At 45.9% G+C, this 26048-nt stretch overlaps 1 protein-coding gene across 4 annotated transcripts in view; it reads left to right on the forward strand.

Moving 5' to 3' along the window:
* The first annotated feature begins 12630 nt into the window (after positions 1-12630).
* SLC38A4 (solute carrier family 38 member 4) overlaps positions 12631-26048 on the forward strand; it is a 40918-nt gene continuing 27500 nt past the window's right edge. Inside the window, exon 1 of one of the 4 annotated variants that reach the window (XM_084810634.1) lies at positions 12631-12774. The gene's annotated coding sequence lies outside the window, so the exon portion shown is untranslated. Of the gene's footprint in view, positions 12893-14708; positions 14889-26048 lie in introns of those variants that run through there. The other 3 variants (XM_084810638.1, XM_084810632.1, XM_084810633.1) reach the window with 3 other exon arrangements.

Below are 26048 nucleotides of genomic sequence, written 5' to 3' on the forward strand. Positions count from 1 at the left end.
ACGCAAATAGCGTAGCGGACGCTATTTGCGTTCCCCCTTATTTTCGCCATCTTAGTCTACGTAAATATTTACGTAGACTAAGACGGCCCAAAAGAAGGAACGCAAATGGTGGCGGCCATAGCCGCCACCATTTGCATACGCGCATTGTTGTTGTCTTTTAAGTCAGACGTGATAGGCTACATAAAGATTTACGTAGCCTATCACGTCTTTTTTTCCTCTTTTTTAAACCTAGCCATGATAGGCTACATAAATCTTTACGTAGCCTATCACGTCTTTTTTTTTTTTTTTTAACACTGGAAATGGCAGTGGCGGCAGCCAGTCGGAAGACTGGCCACCGCAGCCGATGCCACCACAGCCGCTGCCACCGCAGCCCCCGCCGGAGCCGCCGGCGGCCGGAAGATCTGCCCCAGGTAAGTCTCATCCCGGGGGAGATCCGCGGGGGGGGCGGGGGGGCAGGCCGTTCTGCCACAGAGTTCGGGGGGCCAAATGTACTGGCATTTGGCCTCACTGAGATCCGTGGAGGAATTCTCTGCCATCCCTAAGTACACTAGGGTTTCATTCTGCCATTCCTGGATATATCAGAAGATCCCCGATAAAAAAAAAATTAAAACCAGCTAAAATGGGTGCATAGAACTAGGGAGGCTCTGGAGGATGATGACCTCCTATAAAGCACCCACAAAACTACTGTGAGTAAAGAATCACGAGGACACAATAAAAGCCTCATGTAGAAAGGCTCGACATTTGAACTAGGTATTTTGCAACTCATTGCTCACACATGAAGCTTATCTACTAGCCCAGGGGGTTGTTTAGGCAAACAAGGCACATATTTTCTTTCCATTTCCCACTCTATTCATTTGGAAGAATGTAAAGTGAAAGCAGGATGAAAACAGAACCCAAGCTCACCAACACAATGCGGGTAACAGTGGATCAAAAGGGCCACTGCATACAGCATTAACACATTTCTTCATATTAAGCTTTCCCAGATCCAGCCCAAGACATTTGCTACCTGAGGTGAAGGACAAAATAGTTCTCACATACAGAAGCCAACCAGATTGACAGCTGAATCTTAATTCAGCATGGTGTTGGGAAAGTCATGCCTCCACCACATCTGAGGGCAGCAAGCTAGCTTAGATCGCACAGAGCAACCCATGCGGCACACACACCTCTGTCCTCCAACACCTCACTGCCTCTCCCCACTTCTCCCCCTAGCATCTGCCACCTGAGGCAGCCAGCTCACTCTTCCTCATAGTAGGGCTGGCCCTGAATGGGATATTCTCTGGAGAAGAACAGAACACAGTTATTTCAGTGCTTCATTCTCTGCCTGTGGCATTTCACTCTTTTTAAAGCTAGACTGTCGATCGTACTACTTTACCTTGATTGTTCATATCTTCTGCATGCAGTTTTGCTTTTATAGAGTAAGGACAGCCAGTGCGGCATAGTGGTTAGAGTGTTGGACTGGGACTCGAGAGATCTGGGTTCTAGTCCCCACTCAGCCATGAAGCTCACTGGGTGGCTTTGGGCCAGTCACCGACTCTCAGCCTACCCTACCTCACAGGGTTGTTGTTGTGAGGATAAAATGGAGAGGAGGAGGAGAATGTAAGCCGCCTTGGGTTTCTTGCAAGAGGAAAAAAGGCGGGGTATAAATGTAATAAATAAAGAGAAATCAATAAATAAGGAGATGGCAAGCATTAGGACTTTTTTTTCAGACATAAAAGCTAGGATGTGGAAGTTCTGTATCTTTCACACTGCTGGGGAAACACATGTATGTTTCCCATTATTTCTCCTGTAGACTGTAGACTGAAAGCTCCTCACATTACAGGTGACATCACAATTTGTAAAGTAGGTGTAACTACAGCTGACATGGCCACTGGCTCCTAGGAAGCATATAATGTAATTTCTGTAATGATATCAGGGTGAAGGGGGCAGAAAGAAAAGAAAAAAAGATTGCATGCAGGCCGTATGTTGTCCAGCAGCCTTATGGCAATATTCCAGTACATTTCACTGAACTAGTCTGGATCATGTGCAGTGTGATGTGCCCTATATAAGCTCCAAGCACCTGCCTCAGAAGGAATGCTTTATGTGAAATGTGAGAAACTTTGCTGTCTATAGCGCTGATCCTAGTAGCTTCTGTTCTCAGTTTCCAGTAAGTCTAGCCCTGAGGTATGCTCAAACATTACTCTTAACTGGCAGTAAAGAATATGAAATCACTAAAAATGGCCACTGTGCATATTATTTGCATTGCTGGACTGCAATGCATTTAAATGGATACAGTGCAATCCTATGCATGTTTACTCAAAAGTTAAGTCCCATTGACTTCAATGCACAGGACTGCAGCCAGCCCTAGATTTCATTGGCCTGAATAACACCCCACACATACATGCCTTGGTAGTCTGAGGGGACTAACAGTACATTTTAGGGCTGGCATCAAAGGTAGGACTGGTCAGGCACCTGCCAGGGGCCCACACCCCAGCAGGGGCCCACTGAAAAGAGGCCCCTGGAGTTTGTCCTCCCCTTCATCACTGCAACCTGCTTGTTCACCTGCCTCTCTCTCTGGCCCAGACAGAGGTGGTGGAGAGAAGGAGGAGCAGGAGATGCCCCCGCCTGCTTGTTCTCTGCCTGTCAAGCAAGCAAGCGGTAGCAGTGATGAGAAAAAGGAGGAGGAAGAGGAGGAACAGAACAGCTGGTGACAACAGTGGTGTAAAAGTAGTCCCTGAGGAAGGGAGGCCATTCACAATGTCTTCCCAAGGACCTTCAAAAACCTGGAACTAGCACAGGTATATTTATATACAAATGCTTGTAATGAAGCCCAGACATTATAGTGGGTTTACTTTAAAAATGAAAAGCAGCTCCTGGAACATGCAATTCTGAGCAAGGCATGGGGCGGGGGGAGGTACTTAACCCTTTTCCCCTTGATCATCTTTCCAATCTAACCTACTCCTTGCATCTGTTCTTCCCCCATGGGGTCCCAGATATGTGTGTGAGTTTTTAAAGTCATACCTTTGATGCACACGTTTATATTCAACACGTTGTTTGCCTCTGATCATGCCTATCAACAGAGCTCTCCTAGAAGCATCCTTGTGGACCACTATAAATCTGAGTAGGCAATGCTGAGACGGCAATTTGATCTCTCAAACGATATCTGAATCTACCCAAAGGACTCCGTAGTCATATAAAAGAGGCAACAGGGGTCAGCAGAGTTCCTCTCACTAATCTTATCTCTAACTGGACACTTCTCAAAGGTGTACCCTGACCGGGACAGATCACTCCAGGAGAGACTGTCTGTGATTCGACACAACGGAAGACATTGTCGGCAACTGAATATAGTTACGTGCTGCTATTTCTAGGGTGCTTTCTTGGTTCTGTGTCTCTTACTCTTATTTTATTTATTTATTTCATTTCTATACTGCCCAATAGCTGAAGCTCTCTGGGTGGTTCACAAAAATTAAAACCAAAAAGCACACAATAAAACCCAAAACTTTTTACTCTTGGCAAAATCAGTTCAATCGTTCCCTCTGTTTCCATTGTTCAGATGTGAGTGCTGTTGCTCATGTAGCCAAATGGGACCAGCTACACACAAGAGGGAGGTATCAGCTGTCTAGGCCAGGGCTCCCCAACATGGCGCCAGTGACCTCCAGTGGTGCTCATGAAGCTCTCCACTCCCTGCCCCCTTCAAAAAGTGTTTTTAATAAAAACCTTGGAAAACGTTAGGACAGTCTTCTTTCTCTCCCTTTCTAGCATCTAGCCTTACTCGCTCTCTCCCCTCTACCCCTTTGCCTCACTATTTCCCCCCTACACCTCTTTAGCTCACTGTTTCTCTCCCCCTAGCCTCTGGCCTTGCTCATTCTCTACCCATTTACCTTGCTGTTTTCCCCTCCCCTCCCAGGCTCTAGCTTTGCTATCTCTCTCCCTACCTTTTCATCTCACTATTTCTCCCCCTTCCCAGCCTCTGGCCTTGCTCTTTCTCTCCCCTCTGCCCCTTTACCTTCCTATTTTTCCCTCCCTCCCAGCCTCTAGCTTCACTATTTCTCTCCCACCCCACCCCTTAGCTCACTTTTGACTAGCCAGGCCCCCACAGCAGCCATTATGTGACTAGCCACATCCTCCATGGGAGCCATTTTGTGGTGGTGCCCACAGCAGTTTCTCAAATTCCCAAATGTGCCCACAGGCCCAATAAGGTTGGAGACTCCTAGTCTAGGGGGAACCCTGAGGCCTGACGAAGGAAAAAAGAAAAAAAAAGTATTTAGAAAACCAAACCTAAGGTGGGGGGGGACCCCCAAAACAGCCCAGTGAGGACTGAGCTTGCTCAGTAGACATGGGATGCTGATTGACTGTTGGGTGTGTGTGGAAAACTATGGAGGAGAGTATACTCATGTAACTGAGTATCATCGAGGAGGGTATGGCTGACTGACAGAAACACTGGACATTTTGTTGCAGTTGAATCTACTATTGCCAAAAATTGCATACCTTGATGACATGAACCCAGAGATTACCTGATGTGTAGCCTTCCTTGCCTTGGCCACAAGTAATATGTGTACAATTTTAAAAATGTTTTTAAGGCAACATTTATAGAGGAAGAAGAACTTACTGTATCCTTACTGGCTGTTTTCTTGTATTTTGTGCATGCAGCATTTTTAATATATGCGCTTGTGTGTGATGCTGTTTTGTGTCCTTTCTTTTTAAAAGGTCCAGTGGCCTTTGGCTTGTACATTAATAAACTTGACTGACCGACACAGCACAATCAAGGGCCTCCTGACTGAGCACAGCACTTCTCTTCTGTATCAGAATTATGCTTGCTTATTGTACTTGCAAAAAGGAGAGAGATGTTTTTACTGCTAAATCCTGCAGAAACAACACAACTCTGTGAGACTGAAATGGGAAGCTTCTTCATTATATATTTTTTCTGGCATGAGTAAAAATACACACATACATGCATACCACAGTTGACTTTCAGAACTCAGGGTGCATTTCTAATGCTAGCAGTCATGGAAACAACATGGGCTTTTTGCTGGTAAACAGCAAAAGATTGGAATAGAAGCAATGGAAAGAAAATAAATATGGATTCCTACCAGGCCAGGTTTAAGGGTGCTTCACAAAGTAACAACATTCTTCATGACATTTGTTTTCAGTTATAGATATTCTTAATGGTTCTTCATCTTAGAAAACTAAAACATTTGATTGAGAATCACAGGTATAAGTATCTTGCCATGAGGTGGGGTGAAGCTGCCAAATCAGGCAGCAGAGCAGGAGTAGCGGCGAACTGCACCACTCCCCACCACCACCTCCAATAGGTGCTCCAGAGAGACCCACCAGTCCCACTCTTCCACTATGGCAAATGCCACAGTGAGAGAGCAGCCGGCAGGACTCTCTGGAGCAGCTGCCCGCCCTCTGCTTCACTCTGAGGGAATCCTCAGAGTGAACCAGAGCACAGGAAGCTGTTCTCAGCCACCCACCCTCTGGCTTGTGCTAAGAATCCTCTCAGTGGGAGCCAGACAGCAGATGGGGTGGGTGGGTGGGTGGGTGGACTCTTCTGAAGAGCCACACAGCTCTCCAGAGAGCCGATGTGGTGGTGGTGGTGGTGGTGGTAAGAGGGTGGGGGACACATGCAATGAGGGAAGGGGTGGGGGGCACGATAAGGGGTGGTGTGGTGTTCACAATGAGGGAAGGGGTGAGAGGCATGCATCGTGGTAAGGTGAAGGGGTGGGGCATGAGGGAAGGGGCATGAGGGAAGGAGAAGGGCTGTGGGCATGATGGGAAGGGGTGGCTACATGATGAGGGAACAGGGCACAACAGGGGATGGGGGCTAGTGTGACATAAGGGGAACAGGTGGGAGCGCAACGAGGTTAAGGGAAGGCGTTGGGGATACAATGTGGTGGTAGCAGCACATGTTTTGTCATACCTCAATGGGCTGGAGAGCTTGCACCAGATATCTTGCACAGTGCCATTATTATTATCTTTGAAAGGTTGCATTAAAAGATGCATTAAAAAGCATAGTGGTTTACAATGTCAAGCAGAAAGTGGGATTAACAAAGCATCTAACTGTTGAATCTAAAAAATAGTTGGCAGAGCGTTTGGCTTTCAGTTTTCTACTTCTCTTTGACCGTAACTTGACTTGTTTACTCTGGTGCACTGTGCACTGTATTAGCTAAGGGTGCTTCCAAATAAGGCTTTTTAAAAACTTCCATATTGTTTCTTACCAGAAAAAAGATGGAATAGCTGCATAATGTCTTCTCAATGGAGCCCTCAAGCTCAGTGTTAGCACATGGCATCCTGATGCACCCTGCCTGGCAGCACTCACAACTAATACCAACCGTGGGACCCCTTTCAAAGAAATAATAATCTGGTGCTCTGAATCAGCTGCAAGTGGCTGGAAGCCACCACTCTAACTTCCCACAAAGCTGCGAAGTGACGCTACACCAGAGGCATTGTGGGAAAGTGAAATGGCTGCTCCCAGCTACCCGATGCTGACCCTATTACTGCTGTCCATTACGGATGCCCACCACCAGGTAAGCCTGCCAGACCCCCACTGATATAGAGGGAGGGCAGTTTGTTCAGGGCCCCCTGAAACTTGGCCCTTCTAAGAATGTAAGCTGAGGCTGGAAAGTTCCAGATTTTCTCTAAATTAAAGCAGTGATGTCCCACCTTTCAAAAAGTGCAAGGTGGCTAACAAAGGAAAAGAATACAGGATAGATCAGAGGCAGGCAAAATTTTGAGCCCTTGGGCGCATAAAATGGCTGCCATTCGTTGTCATGGTTAGTCACAAAGGACAAATAATCTGCCCAGAGACATTCATGGAAAATTAAAATGGCAGTAGGCTGAAGCTCTCACTTTGTCTTGAAGCAATCCCAGATGCCACTACAGAAATATAAAATCTTTTTAAATAAAAATTGGGCAGAGTAGGGTGTCTCGGTGGGCACCAAGGAGTGTATACAGGGGCACATTAGTGCCTGTGGGCACTATGACATGTACCCCTGGTATAGATTGGTAGATTTTTTTAAAATGCAAGCAAGATACAATAAAACACAAAAATGGTATTACATTAAAGAAGAAACACAGCAAAGCCTTGAAAGATAAAACCAAAAGAACCATAAGTCAAGCAATGTTCACTAAGGCTGTAATCATGTACCCACTTACCTGGGAATAAGGGCCCAACTAAATGTCCTGCCTGGCACACATGGTATGTGTGGTAGTATTCTTTACCTCCTTGTAAGCAGATATGGCCCCAATTCAGATCGGGATCACAGCATTCCAGGAAGGGGCGCTTTCCCCCCCACACCCATTTTTTGGACAAAATTCTATCCCACACAGGATGAGGGTTAAAACAAAAGGGGTGGGAAAGGGTCTACTGACTCCAAGGGAGCCTTGGGGGCAGAACCGGTCCTAGGATAAATAGTGCCCTGGGTGAGGAGTGCCTTTGGTGCCCTGCCCAGTCAGTTTTGCAAGGCCACCCAGAGGATTTATGGGGCCTGGTTCTGATGCGCAATGTCCATCAAGAATGACATTGCTCAAAGCCTTGGGGCATCTCTACACCAGCCTAAAATCCTGCATTTAAAATGGGGCTTTCTGCTTCCATTTTAAATGTGGGATCACAACTGACTCCCTTTTTCACCTGCTTTCTTTCCCCCCTCCCCTTTCCCCTTCCTTCTCCCCATATCTGAGTCTTCCATTATCTTTCACTGATCTCGCTACTCTTCTGGCTGCTTTTCCTCTTTTCATGGAGGGAATTGAAGCGGAAGACAACGGGGTAATTTGACAGCTCATTATCTGCGATCTATTTAAAAATGAAACAAAGGGCATTTAATGCAGGAGGGTCACGGTGTCATGTAAAAAGCCCACAAACTTCCATGAAGGAGCAATCTCAATCTCAGGATAAAAGCCTGGTGTGAAGGAGCCCTTGGTCTCTCAGCCACTGTGCTTCAGTTTGCACAAGCCAAAGTTCAAAAAGCCACATTCTGAGCAGTGGCAGTGCACTATGCAACATAGAACAACTATCAGAGGTTTTACTTATAAGAGTTTTTGTTTTGTAGCAGCTCCTATCTTTTGGTAAGCATTCTTTATTTTAGAATATCCACTATTTTATCTTTAAAAATAAAAAAGAAAAGTTATAAATAAAAAAGGTTTCCAACTGACAGCTTACAGCTTACGGCCTATGGCTTTATTTTATTATTATTTATATAGTGCTTATAGTGTTTACAGTATTTGAAGTGCTAACTTCTCGGTAACGTTGCCTCAGAGTAAAGCTGTGTTCTACTTACTTTTACCTAGCACAAATGACATTAATATGGAAATTGAAAAAGTAACATATTTTAAAGCTAATTGAAGGAAGATCATTTTTGTAGTTAGTAGCCAAACAACCTTGACAGAACTTACAGAACCTTGAAAGAAAGATTACAGACACTTGCTTTTTGCCACCCTAGTTCACTGCAGACAGTACATAAAAAAACCAGCCCTTGAGCTCAGCTTGGCACCCCCCTCAGCTCAGCACTCTGGGCAGCTGCCCAGCTCATCCACCCCTAAAGCTGGCCCTGCTTAGGGGGAGGGTTAAACTCCCCCATGGGAGTGGAATTTTGCAGAAAAAACCAGATGCAGGAAGTTTAACTCTCTTCCTGGAGCGCTGCAGTCCTGATCAGAATTGGGGGGGGGGGTGCACTTACATGGAGGTAAAGAAAACTTGCACATATAGCTCCACCATGCATGCTAGACAGAATGTTCATTTGGCCCTAAGTTTGAATTCAGTGTGACTTACTTCTGAATAGACATGTAGACGACCGCACTGTGAAGCCAAAAACAACAGAAGGCCCTCTAAATAAGGAAGTCAGGGGGTTTGAATGAAGGTTCAAAACTTGACTCTGCCATGAACTCACTAAATAGTCTTACGCATACTACCATTCTCTCAGCCTCAGCAGCCTGTCTGCAGTATGGGGATAATAACACTGACCTACCTAACAGGGTTTTCTAAGGATTACTGAGATAATCTGAAGCTCTTTGACAGTTCTAAAAGCGCTGTTATAAATACTGAGACTGGGAAATTCCAGGTTTTTTAAAAAAAATATTTCAAACAGTGATATTCTGCCTCTCCAAAACATTGAAGGCAGCTAACAACAACAAAAAACCCGCAATAGATAGGTGGGTGGGTGGATGGATGATAGTTAATACAATAAAACATGAAAGCATCCTTACTTAAAGAAGAAACAGCAACAAAACTCAGAAAGATAAAACTAGAACAGCAGTAAAAACTTGTCAACCAAAGCTGGCTGAGTTATTATTATTTACTTGAATACTTATTCAATGTGTGTGTGTGTGTGCGTGTGTGTGTGTTTAGGGAGGTGGGGGTTTCCAGCTTTAAAACATTCACTAGTATTTGCTCACCTAATGTTGTCATAAATCCAGGAATCTTTGGGGGGGAAATACAAATAAAAGACCAATAAGAGCTTGGAATATTCTTATGCCATACAGTATTTCTGTCTTTGCAGTAGAAAAATATATAAATACAAATAGGAAGTATATGATGTTATGATATTCAGTTGACAAATGGTGACAAAAGGAAAGTAACTTTTTTAAGGGGGGACACACACACTTTCAATTTAATATGTAAGTGAACCCCTTGATCACTCTGAGAATATCATATTGCAACTAACTAGGAAAAAAACAGAACCTCGTGTCTACACAGAACAAAGGTCATAAAGTAAATTAACGCTGCAAAACTTCCAAAGGAATTTAGACTTCCACAATACATTCAGTTTTAATAATCTGGGGGGCCCTTTGCAAACAGACATGACTGATATGCAAGGTTGTGCAACCCCCCAGCTTCCTGACACAAGAGGCTGTGCACAATGAATCATACTGTTCAATTACCAAGTGGGACTCCAGTGAGAGATGGAAAAAAACAAGGGTTGGATCTCCACACACACACACACACACACACCCCTTGTGCAAGCAGAAAGCAGAGCAAAAGAGAAAGGGGGAGATTCACACACACAGAGGCAGAGGGAAAGGGTAAATGTTTTCCTCTGACATCATGGGGTTCTGCTCCTGAAGACCCCTGACTTTCAAAAGGGACTGCTTCCAGAATTGGGGAGCTGCAACCTCCTTTTGCACAAGCAGCAATGACTTCCTGCGAGCCCAGATGAGCAATGTGTTCATATCAAGCACGGTGACTTAATGATACCACTTATAAGGCATTAGAGCAGCTACAATACCCTCATGCATTTGGTTATTACATTTTCGTCCTACACCTCCTCTAAACTACTGAAGATGCCCGCTGTGGTCCCTCCCTTACCCGTTACCCTTATAACAACCCTGTGAAGGATTTGAACCCAGGTCCCAATAGTCCAAATCTGACATTCATCTGCTTTACATTCACCAGCTCCTATGAACAATTGTCGCAATGGATTATGCCAATTGCTCCTAATGCTCTCTTATGCTCAAAAACAAGCCTCTTCATTCACAGATGCAACTTCTGTCAGGTTACAGAAGCTGGTAGTTTTCCTTAGAAAAGTAGGGCTAGTGCAGTGACCTACTATGTAAGTGCAAAACAGATTTCTCAATAATGAGCATGCTTGGAGGAGGGGGGTCTCAGAGGCATAATCGATAAAATTAATACATTAATCACACGATTCAAATTGTAATTTTACATTTTGATTTTAACCAGTTTCAAGACCCATCCCTTCAGTAGAGCTAGGGATTCATTCTCAGAGCTTGGGAGATTTCTGTGCCTCCACCCGGTGTTCCAGAGAGCCCTGCTGGTCCCACTCTCCTGCTGTGGCAAATGCCACAGTGAAAGAGTAGCTGGGGAGGGTGCTCTCTGGAGCAGCCGCCTACCCTGTGGCTCACTCTGAGGGGATCCTCAAAGCGAAACAGAGGACAGGCCAACCACCTGCCCTCTCGTTCATGCTGAGAATCCTGTCAACGCAAGCCAGAGGATGGGCAGGCTCTCTGGAGAGCCACATTAGCCGAGGAAGCAGCCGATCCAGCTCTTCAGAGAGTCGGCCAGGCCGAAAAGCCTGGCTCTGAGGGGCGTCCTTCCTCAGAGCCAGGCGTTGTGGGAGGGGTGTCCCAGGAGATCACCTGCAGAGGTGATTTCCTCTTGATCCCCTTCCCATGCTTGGCTGTGAGGAAGGACCACCCTCAGAGCCAGGCATTTTGGCCTAGTCAACTCTCTGAAGAGGCAACGTGGTGGCGGTAAATATAAGGGGCATATTGCACAGGTGGTGATAAAGGGAGGGGCATGACACAGCAGCAGGACAGGGAAAGGGATGGGGGTGCAATGTGGTGATGGTAAGGGGAACAGGGTTAGGCGTGCAACATGGTGCTGGGAAGGGAAGGGAGTGGGAGGGCGACATGGCAGCAGGGTGGGGGCACAATGCAGCAGCAGCCCATGCGTTCTCCCACCTCAGGCAGCAGGAGACCTTGTGTCGGGGCTTGCAAAATGCTCCCATGTCAGCAAAAATGTCATGACCTATACGGGCACTTTATCTTCACAGACTTATAAAATCACAGAATAGCAGGGTTGGAAGGGTCCTATAAGACCATCGAGTCCAACCCCCTGCTCATTGCAGGAATCCAAGTCAAAGCATCCCTGACAGATGGCTGTCCAGCTTCAGACTTTATAATTCTGCAAGCAACACCTGAAGAAAGGAGATGTTCAGTTAGTTAGAATTCATCAAAAGGTTTAATCAGGATAAAGGATTTTTATCACACTGTATGTCTTACTTTCCTTACCTAGTACCAGGATATATGCCAGGATATCAGCAACAACTGCACTGTGAATGACCACTGTTAATGTGATTGTCACTTTTCCCACTTTAATTTTCTACTTACCTCACTGTTTACAATCCCCGCCCCCATGTACTGTATATAAACCTGAAACTTTCCATAATACTCCATGCATCTGATGAAGTAGGCCATAGTCTGTTACAGTTAAGGCCAGAATAAATTTGTTAATTTTTAAGGTGCCACAAGACTCTTTGTCCTGTGGGTTAATGCCTAGAGAAGTAAAGCAAATCCTTAAGATGCCAGGTAAGGGCATGAGCGGGTGGTGGGCAGAGGCAAATGGAGTAGCAGTCATGACAAAATTGTCTATTATCCCTTCTACCGTGTCACATGTATGTTGATGTATGCCAGAGAATCTTCACAGGCTCAGAGGCCTGTGGATTTTCACAGACCTGTGGAAAGTTGAGTAAGTAAAGGGGAGGAGGGTTGTATAAGTTAAGGGGAGGTAAGTTTGAAAGATGGCTAGTTAGAATAAATCAAGAAAAACAACAAAAGAGTCTTGTGGCAGCTTAAATTATGGGATTTTGTGGACTGCAGTCCACTTCATCAGATGCAGGATGAGTAAATCAGGCTTATTGTGGCGAATGACAAGTTGAAAAACAACAACTGCACAACGGGCATACCAAGGCAAAAGCGTGTGTGTTGCACTTTCACCCTCTAGAGCGGCCAAACGAGTCTAAGTGCCCCGCTGGGAGAGAGGAAGGATGCGCTTTTTTCTCCTTTTTTCGGTTTGGTTTTGTTTACATCTCCAGTTGCCCGCTCGCTGCCATTGCTGGGTGTTTTTTCTTCCGAAAGGGAGGGGGCCCGTCTGGAATGAGAGGCTGGGGAGGCTGCCCCCTGTCACATGACGGAAATTTCCACTCTTTCCGAAAGGAGGAAAGAAAAGAAAGGAGGGAGAGGTGGAGGGTCGCTGCCCACACTTTCGTAGCCCTTCCTGTGAGCGACAAGCACCACCTCGTGCGTGTCCCGAGCGCCTCTCCCTCAAAGGCGCTGCCAAAATACAAGGTGGGTAACTGGAGAGCACCTTTTCCGCTCGAAGAAATCGTAAGCGGACTTGAAAACCCCGAAGGGCCGTTTCCTTTTTCCGCCAGAATTCCAGCTCCCGCCCGCTTCCAGCAACCAGGTAAGAGATACGACCGATCTCCAGGTATCCGTCTCCTGGCCCGGCCACAGAGGCGGGCGGGCGGCGGCGGCGGCAGCTGGGAATCTGCTGCCTCTCTTGGATTCCCGGGTTGGCTTTTCCCATTTCAAACCATCCCGCGTTGGGAGGGTCGCAGCGGCGGTGTGTGATGCGCCTGTCTGCGTGTGTGTGCGCGTGTGTGCGGACTGGCAGCTCGGTCTGATCGACGGCAAAGGCTTGTGCGGCGGTAGCGAGTGTGGGGAAGGGGATGGGGGCGAAGGGTGGGGAGAAAAGAGGGGGGTCCTTTAATGTCCCCCCCCCCGGTGACTTTATTTATCGAGCTCGCCCCTAGCGTGCTGTTCTAGCAGCAGACCTGTCCGAGCGATCGGCTCCGTTCCGCTTGCTCTTAGCTGCGGCCTGGGCAGACGTGCTCCGGTCGAGAGAGGAAAGAGGGCCCCGACAACGGGCCAGGCGTGGGGTGGCAAGGAAATGGGCACAGGGGACCCCAGTGAGCGATCTCCAGAATGTGCCTTGCGGATCCTTGGAGGCAGTGGAGGCTGGTGGCTCCGATGTCAGTGGGGCAGTGAATCCGCTCCGAGTTTCAGTCATTACTCTAAAGGAGCCATTTGGGGGAGAGGGTTCAGCACTTTGGAGAGCTCCTGACAGGTTCTGACTGAAACTCAGAGCGGGTGCTCTGCCCCGCGGACATCGGAGCCACCCGCCTCCGCTGCTTAAAGGGCAAGCGTATGGGCAAGGCGAGGCAAAGATTGGCGGCGCGCTCTCCGCCTGCCCGCTCCCTCCCACCAAAGGGTGAAACGTGTTTGACAGAGCTCTCCTACGCGTGTTTGCTCAGATGTAAAGCCTGAATACGGCTTACTCTCAGGTAAACGGGCGGAGGATTGCAGCCTTAACTGTACACAGGGTGCGTGTCTAGGGGAAGCCTTTCCCAGCCTGGGCCCTCCAGCTGGGTTGGGCTACAACTCCCAGCATGCTGGCTGGGGATGCTGGGAGTTGTAGTCCAACCCATCTGGCGGGGCCCAGGTTGGGGAAGGCTGGTTTAGGGTGTCTCTGTAAAGGTCTACAGGGGCAGCCGGGTTGCCAGTCCTAAGTAGCACCGCCGGGTCGGGGGGGGGGGGCGTCCGAGGATGGTCGCTGCATCGCATGCGGCGCAGCTGCCCCCAAACACGCGTCGCTCGTCCTTCCAGGAGGAAGCGGGCGAGTCAAAGAGGCGGCCTGTCAAAGCTTTGGCTGTGACCCACCACCAACCCCCGCGCTGCTGCGCGGTCTTCGTTAGGCGCCTTTCGACTAAGCAGGGGAGCGTCCCTGGGCTTCGCTAGCCAGGAAAGGGGGGGCGAGCTTCTTTTGGCCTGGCCTCGTCGACGGGGCGGCTGTCCAGCCTGACGCCCCAGTGACCGGGGCCGGAGGGGAGCAGCCCCGGAGGGCGGGCGGGCGCTCCTCGCGGCGGGCGGCGAAGCGACCCTCCTGGGTTTCCGCCCGGGGGGCGCTCTTGGCTCGGCAGCAGGCAGGCCCCAGCTCCGCTTCCGCGCAGAGCCTGTGGCGGGGCGAAGCAGCTTTCCGGCCCCTCGTCGGCCGGTGGGCGCGTGGAGACGGGGCGCTGCTGCGGGCATCGCTCGCCCGTCGCGCGGCGCGTGGGTCCGGAGCGCGGGGGATCCCCTCTCGTCTGTGCCCTCTGCGACTGCGCGGCCAAACGGCCTCCAGCGCGCCAAGCTGCGCCAGTTGGCTTCTCCCTCCAGGGGGCGCTGCAGAGCAACACACGCCACGTTTCCCACTTCTGTTCCCCACACGGCCGCCGCCCAGTGGTGCGGCTAGGTAATGCCAGACCCTTGACATCGTGGGCTTGCACTTCTCCCCTGCCGGCCCCACACTTACGTGCCTTACTTCGGTTGTGAAATACGCAGCTAACATTTCTCTCCTCTCCTCCCCCTACCCCCACAACTTCGTGCTTTCAGACAGCTTCTACGTGTCGTTGTGCGAAAGGGTAATGCGTTTTAAAAGTTAAAAAAAAAAAAATACTTGAGTGTGCTGTGCGTCGCTTCTCAAACTGATAAGCCTCTTTGATTTGCGCGGAGGAAAGGATGCCCACAAGTAAAGCTAGTTAGCACTTCGTGGGTAGTTATGACTTGGCCTACAAGCTGTGTCCTTTCTCTTTTAAACTGTAGATCTAGAAAGGGGACCTACTACAAGAGAGAGGAAGAGAGGGAGTTGCGTTGATGGGTGTGTGGAAGTCTCATGACAGTGTATTACACTCAGTTTGCCTTCTTTTCTTTTAAAAGATGCTCTTTATTTTGTTTTTGCTTCATTTAAAAATAAATAGCAGTCCTTATGTGGGAACGAAATATATCACAGAAATATATCTGGAAGCCCTTCCCACAAATCCCTGATGTACAGGGACTCTGCAGTTACTCAGTTGTGAGGAAATTTATTTATTTATTTATTGCATTTATACCCCGCCTTTTTTCCTCTTGCAAGGAACCCAAGGCGGCTTACATTCTCCTCCTCCTCTCCATTTTATCCTCACAACAACAACCCTGTGAGGTGGGTTGGGCTGAGAGTCTGTGACTGGCCCAAAGTCACCCAGTGAGCTTCCATGGCCGAGTGGGGACTAGAACCCGGATCTCCCAGCTCTTAGTCCAGCACTCTAGCCACTACACCACACTGGCTCTTTGTGCCTGCTCAGGAGCACTTCATATGTTCCAGGTCTGAGTCTTTGCCTTGAAAACAGATGCTAGGGAGTCCTAGCCCTACTGTACTAACATTCCCTGATCAAATACTTAAGAGTAGAAGTACCTAGTCATTAAGAAGACTTACTGTGCAATTCTATGACTTACCAGGAAGTAAGAGGGAAGGGCCCTAGCTCAGTGGTGGAGCCTCTGCTTTGCGTGCAGAAGGTCCCAGTTTCAATCCCCAGTATCTCCAGTTAGGGCTGGAAAAACTCCTGCCTAAAACCCTGGAGATCCAGTGACATAGTACGCACATAACACTAACCCATGGTTAAGTAAACCATGGTTGTTGAATTCTTGGTTGTGACAATGTGTGAACTGAGCCACACTAACTATAGTTTAGTAGGTATAACCAGTCAGACTGTGTATGCTGATCTCTGAAAATACTATGTTTCAAAGGATTTTTAGGCCACAACAATACAGCTTACCTGATATGAGTACAATCTGGCTCTCTACTATCTTTAAGAGCAATGGAAGGGAGCACTAGATGGAGAAATGGAAGGTGCCCAGAAACCTTTCACTCCTTGTAATGTCCTGGCAATCAGTTTTTGTGCATGCCAGGGTGGGATGGGGAATGGGGAGGGGAGAAGGAAACAGGGCTCTGTTGAGCGCTTTGAGGGTCCCTCTGCATTGGAAAGCATGGCTATGTGTGGCAGAAAGCTACCAACCTGATTTTCAGATTTGTTGATAGTAATGGACAGTAATCACATTAAATTGAGGGATTATTATAATTATTATTTTTCTTGTGGCAACATTGTTTGACCTATATGCTGCCCTTTGAGGTTTGTGCATTTTTAAAAAAGCCAATGCTCTGTTTAGGAGGAGGGGTTTTGTACTTAGGAATATTCCACTCAGGGATGCAGTGAGATACCGGCTAGGATCTACAAGGCATTTAAGGAATGGCCAAGCGCTTGCATGTGCCTAGTAGGATTTCTGGTGTTTTTCTTAGAACAGAAAGAAACCTCTTTGCCCGTACCAAATCGCAAACTATATTTGAAAATCCCTCCGTTTCCAGTTTGCCATAGGTCTGCTCTTTGAGGAATACAAGTCCAAAATCCTCTACCTGCCACTATCACCTGACCCACAAAACTAGCTGCGCATTCTTTGGATCTCACTTTAAAATGTGTTGCATGATGGATAATGGAGAACAGAGTCATGTGATAGTTTAAGTAGCACTGCAAAGTATGCTGGCTGCTGGAAGGCAGGAATAGCTGAGTTTTTCAGTCCTTTGCTTTTGGATATTAAGCCTGTCTTGATCATGATGTTTAGCACTGCTGTCAACATGGCCTTGCAAACAAGTCTTCAAGATTACAAGTCCACCAAAAATTGTACTAGCCCAGCTGACCTCACCTGTGTGTTGCAGGGCTCCAAAAATTCCTACCCCCACCCCAGCGCTCTTTCCGCTTACAAAAACGCCCTGACTGGCTGCCTGTAGGTGATTTGCAGCTCTGAATTAAACATTAAGCAAATGCGTGAATAAGGATATTTTTCTTCTTTAGAGCACAGCTTTGTGGAAATGGGAGAAAACCACAGGAGGTGCTTCCAGATGAGGCTTTTATCACACCATTATCCTGCCTCATTCATTCACTTTACGCACAGTCCAGACAACACCATCGTCCACTTTTAGTCTTCCTGTGTTTTCCCACTGCTTCTTACATCTTTTTTCTTACCACAGGAAAAAAATTGTTCAGTAAGAAAAGACAGGGGACCTGCACAATGGCTTCTCACCGTTAGTGCTCGGATCCCTTCCGTCTGGAAGCATCCATGGCTGCTGAAGTCCCAGATTCACAGCATTCCCCAATGTGGCACCCTCCAGGTGTGTGTGTTGGACCATGCTGCCATGCAGGCTGATGATGGGAGTTGCAGTCCAACACATCTGGAGGGCACCTGGTTTGGGAAGGCTGTGCCAGAGAGTTAAAAGGCTGTGTTTGAGCAGCATGATGACTGGAAAGAAATGGAATATGTTTTTCCGTGTATATATTTGTTGTTAACACACAGAGAATAGTTCTAAGAAAGGTTTTCATCAGTGATTTTGCTATACAAAAGAAAAAAATCTATGGGAATGGGGAGCAATAAATGAAATAGTTGCAGTATGTGTGTGTATAATATAAATAACATTAGTTATCATTTATACTGTGATTATATATATATATGATTCATATGATATATGATTTAAGATTATAAATATAGATATCTATAATTATAATAATTACATATCTATATTATAGATATCTAATGTGAAAATGATAGAGATCCATCAAACCTTGATTTATGCGTCTTCAAAAAGGTTCTCTGTTTCTTAGAAGCAGCATGTGATGTGGAGGTTGCTATGGTGAGTTCACATCCCAGATTTAATGCTGTACCAAAGTAAACAGCCAAGCCATAACAGCCATCTCTCTTAGTGCTGTTTTCACTGAGGCTGTCAGCGTTCCTATCACTAGCTCCCTCCCTCCCCTTGTTTTGATGAGGAACGTGGCTTCTGGGAAGGGCCAAGTAAAAAAAAAAAAGTAGTAGTAGTAAACGTGAAAAACAAATGCAGCGCTTCTGTTTAAAATATCATTCTTTCATACTTGTGCTTTAGCTCAGGAGTGGCTATCCAGATGTTTTGGCCTACAACTTCCATCAGCGCTAGCCAGCATAGGCAATGGGAGATGTCTATTGATGAAAAATCACATTTTCCTAGTGTTCATGTTGCAGAGCTTGCAGTGATCATGTGGGAAAGATAGACATGAGAATTCAGAGAATATCCAGAGAATATCAAGGTTTGGCTATGAGAGCCTTGCATGATGATCTCGGACACCTAGGGCCAGAGAGGACTCTGGAACAAATCTGAACCCAGTTTTACTGGCCATATATAGGAAAGGATGTCCATGGAAAATGTATCACTGCCCCTGTCAAATTGAGCAAGGAGAGGAAGAGGTAGGGGAGGGCACTTGGAATATTTGCAATCCGCTGAAAGCCTGCAGGCCTTGCAGTAAAGGCCACTGATACAGCAAATAACCTACAGCACCCATGCACCATGCAGTGGGGCTACCTGCATATGCAAGTTCAGTTCTATATCTGAATTACTACAGACCAGAGATTTTAACAGCCTAATTTAGAAGTGGAGGGAAAGGCTTTTGTTCTTGCTGTTCTTAATTCAGAGCCAAAAACCCTTGCCAATCTATTGAAACTCATCCAGCAATCTACTAGTAGATCCAGATCTACCGTCTGCCTACCCCTAACCTAGTCTAATTCATTTAGATAGGAACCTACCAGTATTCTAGGTAGGATTATACTTGCTATTCACTCACCCAAATTCACTGCTTCACAAACACCTAATTTCAGGCTACAGCCATGTATCAATTACTGCTTTTGGATGAGTTCTAGTACCACTAAGGAAACAAACTCAACCTTTATGCAGACATAAATCAGTTTTGTACAATGATAGGATTTTATAAAAAGCAAATTACAGAGGTGGTAATATACATCCTTAGGAATTCCCAAATTGTGAAATTTTCTTGTTTAAATGTAAGTTTTCCCTAACTTTTTAAAAAACAGGTTTCTCTAACAAACTTTACAACATGTGGCTTTCCTGCTACTTATCTTCAAGAATTATTGACAAGAGTGAATGGATGCATTTAGCCTTTAATGGTGTACTTTTGTTTTGGTTAATAAAATGCTTACTGTCTTCTGGGAGTTTCATCTGGGCATCCAGGCTCAGGGGAGAAGGGAGAAGAAAGGGCAGAGCGGCCCTCATCCTCTCACCACTGTGGAAAAAGCCTGGTCGACCTGACCTGTCAGGCCTGGATATGGCAGAGAATGGGGAGAGGCAGCACAAGCGGGGGGATCAAGCCACTGGGGGAGCTGCAGCCCAGTGGTCCAATCCACTGCGATGGCTGGCAGAAGAAGCATGAGCCTATCACAGAGAACCCGAGAATATGACCAAATAGTTTGTATATGAGGGCTTCTGCTGCAGTCAGACACTTGTTTAATTGAATTGTGCTTTGTCATGAAGAGCATAAGCACATTCTTAATAAGATGCAAATTCTGAACAATGTATATGAAAATAACATGGACTACATATAAATAAGGGAGGCCCACTATTCTATTATGTGTTCATATTTGTTAACTCTCTGGAGTAACATGGAATAATATTTTAAAAACCTAAGAGCCATGCTGGATCAGCTCAATGGTCCATCTCGTCCAGCATTCTGCTCGCACAGTGGCCAACCAGCTGCCTGGGGGAAACCACCCAAGTAGGACATAAGTGCAATCACACCCTTCCAGTTGTGTTTTCCAGCAACTGGTATACATGGGCATACAGGCTCTGGTAGCGGAGGTAGCATATAGCAATCAGGACAAGTAGCCATTGATAGCCTTATCCTCCAGAAATTTGTCTAACCCCCTTTGAAAGCCATCCAAATGCCATCACTACATCTTGTCATAGCAAATTCTGTAGTTAACTATGCACTGTGTGAAGAAGTACTTTCTTTTATCTGACCTAAATCTCCCACCAATCAGCTTCATGGGATGCCCCCAGGTTCTAGTATTATGAAAGAGGGAGAAAAACATCTCCCTATCCACTTTCTCCACACCATGCATAATTTTGGACACCTCTATAAAATACATGTATTATACATAAAATACACATATTATGTAAAATATATCAAAAGTATTTTAATAAATACTCAATTACTGAAACTTGTATTCGATAAGCCTTTAAATAAAACATTTAGAGCTGGCAACCTGCATATAACTTCATTATTCTCTGATGGCTTAAAAGTGTACATTTCATGTCCTAAGGGTCTCAGTCCACAAGAAAACATCTCAGTCCCAGCTGCCCATCTTTCCAGTTCTGATACAAAACAGGAATGGGAAAGCTCCTAGCCAGCCAGCCTACATCACCAGAAGGGTACACTGAATGTACTGTATATACACACACACACATCTGCAAAATTAGGATAACAGGTTTTAAAAGGAGCACCATTTATACATAGGTAAGAGAACTGGATACAACAGAGATCAGACAACATAATTGTTTCAGCATAGAGAATGTTTCACTTCCAGGTTATGACTAAAAGCCACTTGCAAGAAAGATTCCTTGTTGCCATATGATGAGAGCTATAAGAAATGAACGACTTGGTTCAGACAGTTTTGACCATCTACTCTCACTCCCTTGCTTCCTCATCTCAACTTGTGCCACTTGGGACCAGAGGCATGTACCATATATCATATTATTATCACAGTTCAAGTCAGACATAGGGAACACCAACAGTCTCCATGCACAGAAATCTTTTCCTTTCCACCTCAAATGCTAGTGGTTCCTCTGTCACAGGCTTGTTAGAAAGAACTGAAAATAGGCATCCCAGGGAATAATATGAGCACCTGGAAAAAATATTAAATCAACAGTGTATATCCAACATACTAGTTTTAATGGGAAATATAACTCACTTACCATGGTCTGCTTCTTGCTATTGATAAATTACATTTATCTGTGGGCTTTTTTTTTTTATGTTAGCCATGCTGCATGCATCAACATATTTAAATAGTGCCTTTGAGAAAGGGATTCAGGAACAAATATGTACCATAGCATTGGGCAGCCGCACTTGTGGAGTTCAAGCTAAGCAAACATCTGTTGCAAAGTCTCATAATGGGGTTGTTTTCTTAGATTTTTTCAAGGGGTCATGGACACAACCTTGCAAATTGTGTTTTTGAGATTTACGAAATGGCTAATCAGCGTTATCACAAAATTACACAATAATGTCATATACAGCGCAAGTGCTTTCTGAAATGAGAAAATGCATTTGCTGCTGAAAGGTCTTGGCGTTTTTTATAGCAAGTAGGCAATACATTTCACGATCCTAAATGCTATATGGCTGCAAGATATAAAATAATAGATTTAAAACCTATTTTTATAACAATTTATGTAAAGACTTACTCTCATATCAAAATATAGAAGGGCCATTTCATAACAGTTGTAGAGTGAGTTTTCATGTCTATCTTTCCCACATGATCATTGCAAACACTGTGATTTGAATGTTGGGAAAATGTGATTTCTCAATAATAGAAGAACTACCTCGAGGAAAAGTAGGAAAATGTGATCTCTTATATAGCAAAAGAGCTACTCTAAGGATGCCCCCAGCAAACTGGTGACTTAACAACTGCATATTGTATATTGCATGAAAATGCAACACATGGAAAGCTCCTTATACAGTTTTAGAAATTCAAATTATAATTGCAAGTCATCACTGAAAAGACAGCGTCTAAGAATTCTTCTGATGCAGTGCTTTTCGGACTCTCTTTCTGAGATTCATTGGAATTGTGTCATGTTCCTCAATAGGAACAAAGTTCAGTAATGGTCATGAACCTCCCTGAAATACAGCCTGCACATCTTGTTCAGTTATCCCCTGCAATATGGAACTATTATAATGGATGTGTTTTAGGATATAGAAACACCAAAAGGTGAAGCAGAGCCTTAAAACTAGAGCTCAAAAATGCACTTTTACAACATATAATAGACCCAATGCATTTCAACAGTAGTCTTCCTTGGGGTCAGAAGAGTCTTACTCAATCTTATTCTGACAGAAACAGCTACACCAAGTCACATGGAGTATGTTGTGTTCTAAACTCTTCTATCCTCAAGAAGGCCACTGTCAGAAAGAATGTGCCGGGCATGCTTTGCGTCATAATAAATGGGCATTTTTGAGTACCAGTATGAGGCTTCCCCTCTCCTGTTGGCTTTCCAGCTTTTCAGTGCTGCCCTTCCTTTTCTTCTGCATGTGTTCTATGACTCATTCTCAGCAACACTGAGGGCCAATATCCCTGGCTAGCACTTTCTGAAAAACATGCCCCAGAATTGTCTGCAATGCGTTAGAGAAGGGATGAAGAGCCTTCCAAATGTTGTCAGACTACAACTCCCATCAGTCCCATTGAGCATGGCCAGTGGCCAGGGATGATAGGTATTGTCATTCAAGAACATCTGGAGGGGGCACTGGTTGTCCACCTTGGCCTTAGAGGTTACTCTTTAACTTCCACTCATCTTCTCTTTTTCCCACTGAGCTTTTACTTCACTGGACTTCTAATATGTAACTACCATTTCATTTGCATCTGTTGTGATAGAACTTGAGTTGCACCATTTTAACCTCCTGTTGCAGTCATATGTGCAACGTTACAACCACTTCCATTTGCAAGACTGCTGGGAAGCTGTTTTTGAGTTTACAATGAAGTCCGAAACTTTTGCGCAACCCTTTGGTAATATGAGGAGGCATATGTGTGAAAAAATATGTAACATTTTTACTGCTTCTCTGGGTCAGTAACCAAGCTGTGACCTATTCTACTTAAGTTCTTATGAGTGAGGCTGGAAAAAAAAAAAACTAGACATGACAGTCACAGACATGTGATGCATTTTATGTGCCTGCCCTGAGTTAAGAGGTGAAGTCTTAACTTTAATCAGGTAGGCAGTGTGAAGAGGACTGCTGAATATTCCGCCCACCTGTGCCTTGTCTTCCTCTCAATCCATAACAGAAGTAGGCTGGGAATGGAGAGAAGTGCTTGGAGCAATTGACAGAGGAGAGGTCAGGTTCAGGTTTGCATGCACTCTGTTCATAGTTGTTCTGCCTGTGGCAATGTCCTAGGATGGGGAATCTATGGCTTTGCATATGGAGGTGGATTGCAGCTGTCATAATACCTCACCATTGGCTATGCTGGCTAGGGCTGATGAGAGTTGCAATCCAAGAACATCTGGAGGGCCACATGTTCCTCACCACTGTCCTAGGTGGCGGCCTAGATCCTTCCCCTCCCATCTGTTATAGAGGCTGTTGCTACAGGAAGTGGGAATATGTCTAATTGGCTGAACCCAGTCATCCATGCTTGTCAAGCTGTGGTGATGGGTGAAGAGGAAGTAGAAATTGCGTGGCAGAGGCAATGGAATGAGGAGGGGCCGATCGAAGATACTAAGAGGGAAAGGATTGGAACCCTCCCCTCACCCTGCCTGTAAAATTTCACAGGCCTGTAACTAGCGGTTGCGTAAGTCCCAAAATGCCCAGTGGATTCTGCTGAGTATAGCCAACAGAATTCATTCAGCTGGAAGATTTTAAAGGTTTGTTATTAGATTGGAGGCAGCCCATCACTAATGCTCCTGCCTAGAAAGGGTGCAGCCTTACAAAACACAGTCTTCTCTGCCCTATAGTTTATTGCATAACAAATGTGCAGTGTTGCTTCACAGAGCTTACCTTTTTGAACTGGCTGCCTTCTCCTTTTCAGCAGGTAAAAGCAAAGCCTGTGTTTCATTGTTTATACACCTCTGGGCTATTCTCTGCCCCAAAGGTTGTCCCTGAGCTTTGTCATTTGGACTTTCTTCAACCCCCTCCCCCCCCCCCATTCCAGCATACTGTGTGGAAGGTGTTGTTTGCCTTCTGCATATTGATTAAGTGTCTGACATGGCCTGGAGGAACATGGGATCCTGCTGCACAGCCATGAACTCTATGGATGGGCAAGTTCACAGACTTGTTATCAACACAGTCTCTTGGCAACTTGGAAACTGGCTAGATATTTTTACTCACTGGATCACATTAGTCAGCACATTAATTAAGCATTAACTTTTTGTCTAGGAGTCCACATGAATTCAAACTGTCAGGTCATGATAAAGTACCTAGTAACAGTGCACTACACATACATCTTCTGGTAGATCTGCCCTAAGACAGGTGATGGACAGGGCGAGCTCCAGGTTTTGGAGGGTCCTTGGACAAGACATCCTCAAAGGCCCGCCTCCCTCAGTGATTCTTACTGCCACTGTCACCAGCTGCTGTTGCTCCTCCTCCTCCTCCTCCTCATCATAGCTACCACTTGCTTGCTTGACAGGCAGAGAGCCAGTGAGCAAGTAGGCTGCGACATCCACTGTTCCTCCTCCTCACCACCACCACTGCCTGGGCCAGAGTGAGAGCCGAGAATGGCGCGCGTACACACCTGTGCCCACCAAGGTACACAGTACCCAAAGCCAGCCAAATTATTTTGGCTCATGAGGCAGAAATCCCACAAGCATCTCTCCTCATCCCTGGCAGTAAAAATACAATTAAGAGATTATATAATGAACCATTGTCTGCCCTTTCATGACACCCCAAATCTTCTGCCTGAGGTGGCCACCTCACTCTCCCTAATGGTAAGGATGGCCTGCCTGAACATCACACTTTCAAACCTGCCTGAAGGTCACACTTTCTGTTCTAGAAGCAGTTTCCCTTAATCCCACCATTGTGCCGTCTGCTTTTACTTCCTGAGTAGTGACCTTCTACTCCTGAGTAGTGACCAGGTTTGGAGGCCCTTGGGCAAGATGCCCTCAGTGGGGCTGCTCCTAATCGGGCCCACCTCCTCCTTGCTGCTGCAAGGGCCAATTTGCTTGCCATCTCTCTTTGGGCACAATCCTCACAAACTGCCACGAGGGAAAGGCAGATAAAAAATGCTGCTCCATCTCTCTGATCTGGCGCCTGTTCACTTGCTTCACCAAAACGAAAGGACAACTGCCCCATTTTTTGTGTGACAGCCTTTCAGACTTTCGAAGGCAACTATCATCTTTCCCATTAATCTTCTCTAGGCATGCAGAGCAATCCTGTGGGGGACCAAAGGGGGAGAACCACAGTGGAGGAATTCTCATCCTAAACTCTCCTCGGCTCATGCTGGCCAGGGTGGAAGATGGAGGGATGCTTTTTTTATATACCCTTTGTTCCCTTTTTTCTCACCAGTTTGTTACAATAAAGAAAAGAATATCTCCCATTGTTTCCAGTGAGAATGAGGGGGCTCTGCATCTGCCCCTGACATGCCCCCAGAACCCCCCTTTTGCCCTTGCCATAGCCAGCAGAGCTTCCCACTGCCAGCCAAGAGAGGACTTCCAGATGCCCCTCTTGGTGGGCAAAGCTCTCCACCCATAAAGGGGGAGGTTTGTAGTATTCCATGGCCACTGGGATGCCCTCCTAGGGGCTGTCAGATTCCTCCTTGAATATTTTTTTCACTGAATGTATCCTTAAGATATTTATTTTGATATGTATTTTGTGACATTTCTTTTTTATTAAAGTTGTAGGAGAACTTGGGACATGACAAGATACATTTTTAAATGAGCTCTGGGCTTCTTGCTGTTTCGCTGCATTCCGAAGGAATGTGGGGTGATGTTTTTACTTGCCCATATCCTTGTAGGGGTAATGGGCAACAAGAAAGGCAGATGTATCTTCAAAATATTCATCAATCAAATGTTAAATGTTAACAGAGCTGTGCCGTCATCTCACTGGAAACATCCACCTTTGGCAAAAGCCTTCAGTTTCTCTTCAGGCAGACATCTCCCAGTGGATGTTTCTTCCTGTTTTGCAGCTTGACATGTGTTGTTAGTTTATTAGTTGCTCCTCATACATAGATTAGAGGTCATCTGAGATACAAAGGTTTTTGAGAGCTCT

The sequence above is a fragment of the Heloderma suspectum genome, chromosome 7, assembly GCF_057233095.1.
Source record: "Heloderma suspectum isolate Gila_16-S chromosome 7, 16-S_ref, whole genome shotgun sequence".
Taxonomy (NCBI): Eukaryota; Metazoa; Chordata; class Lepidosauria; order Squamata; family Helodermatidae; genus Heloderma; species Heloderma suspectum.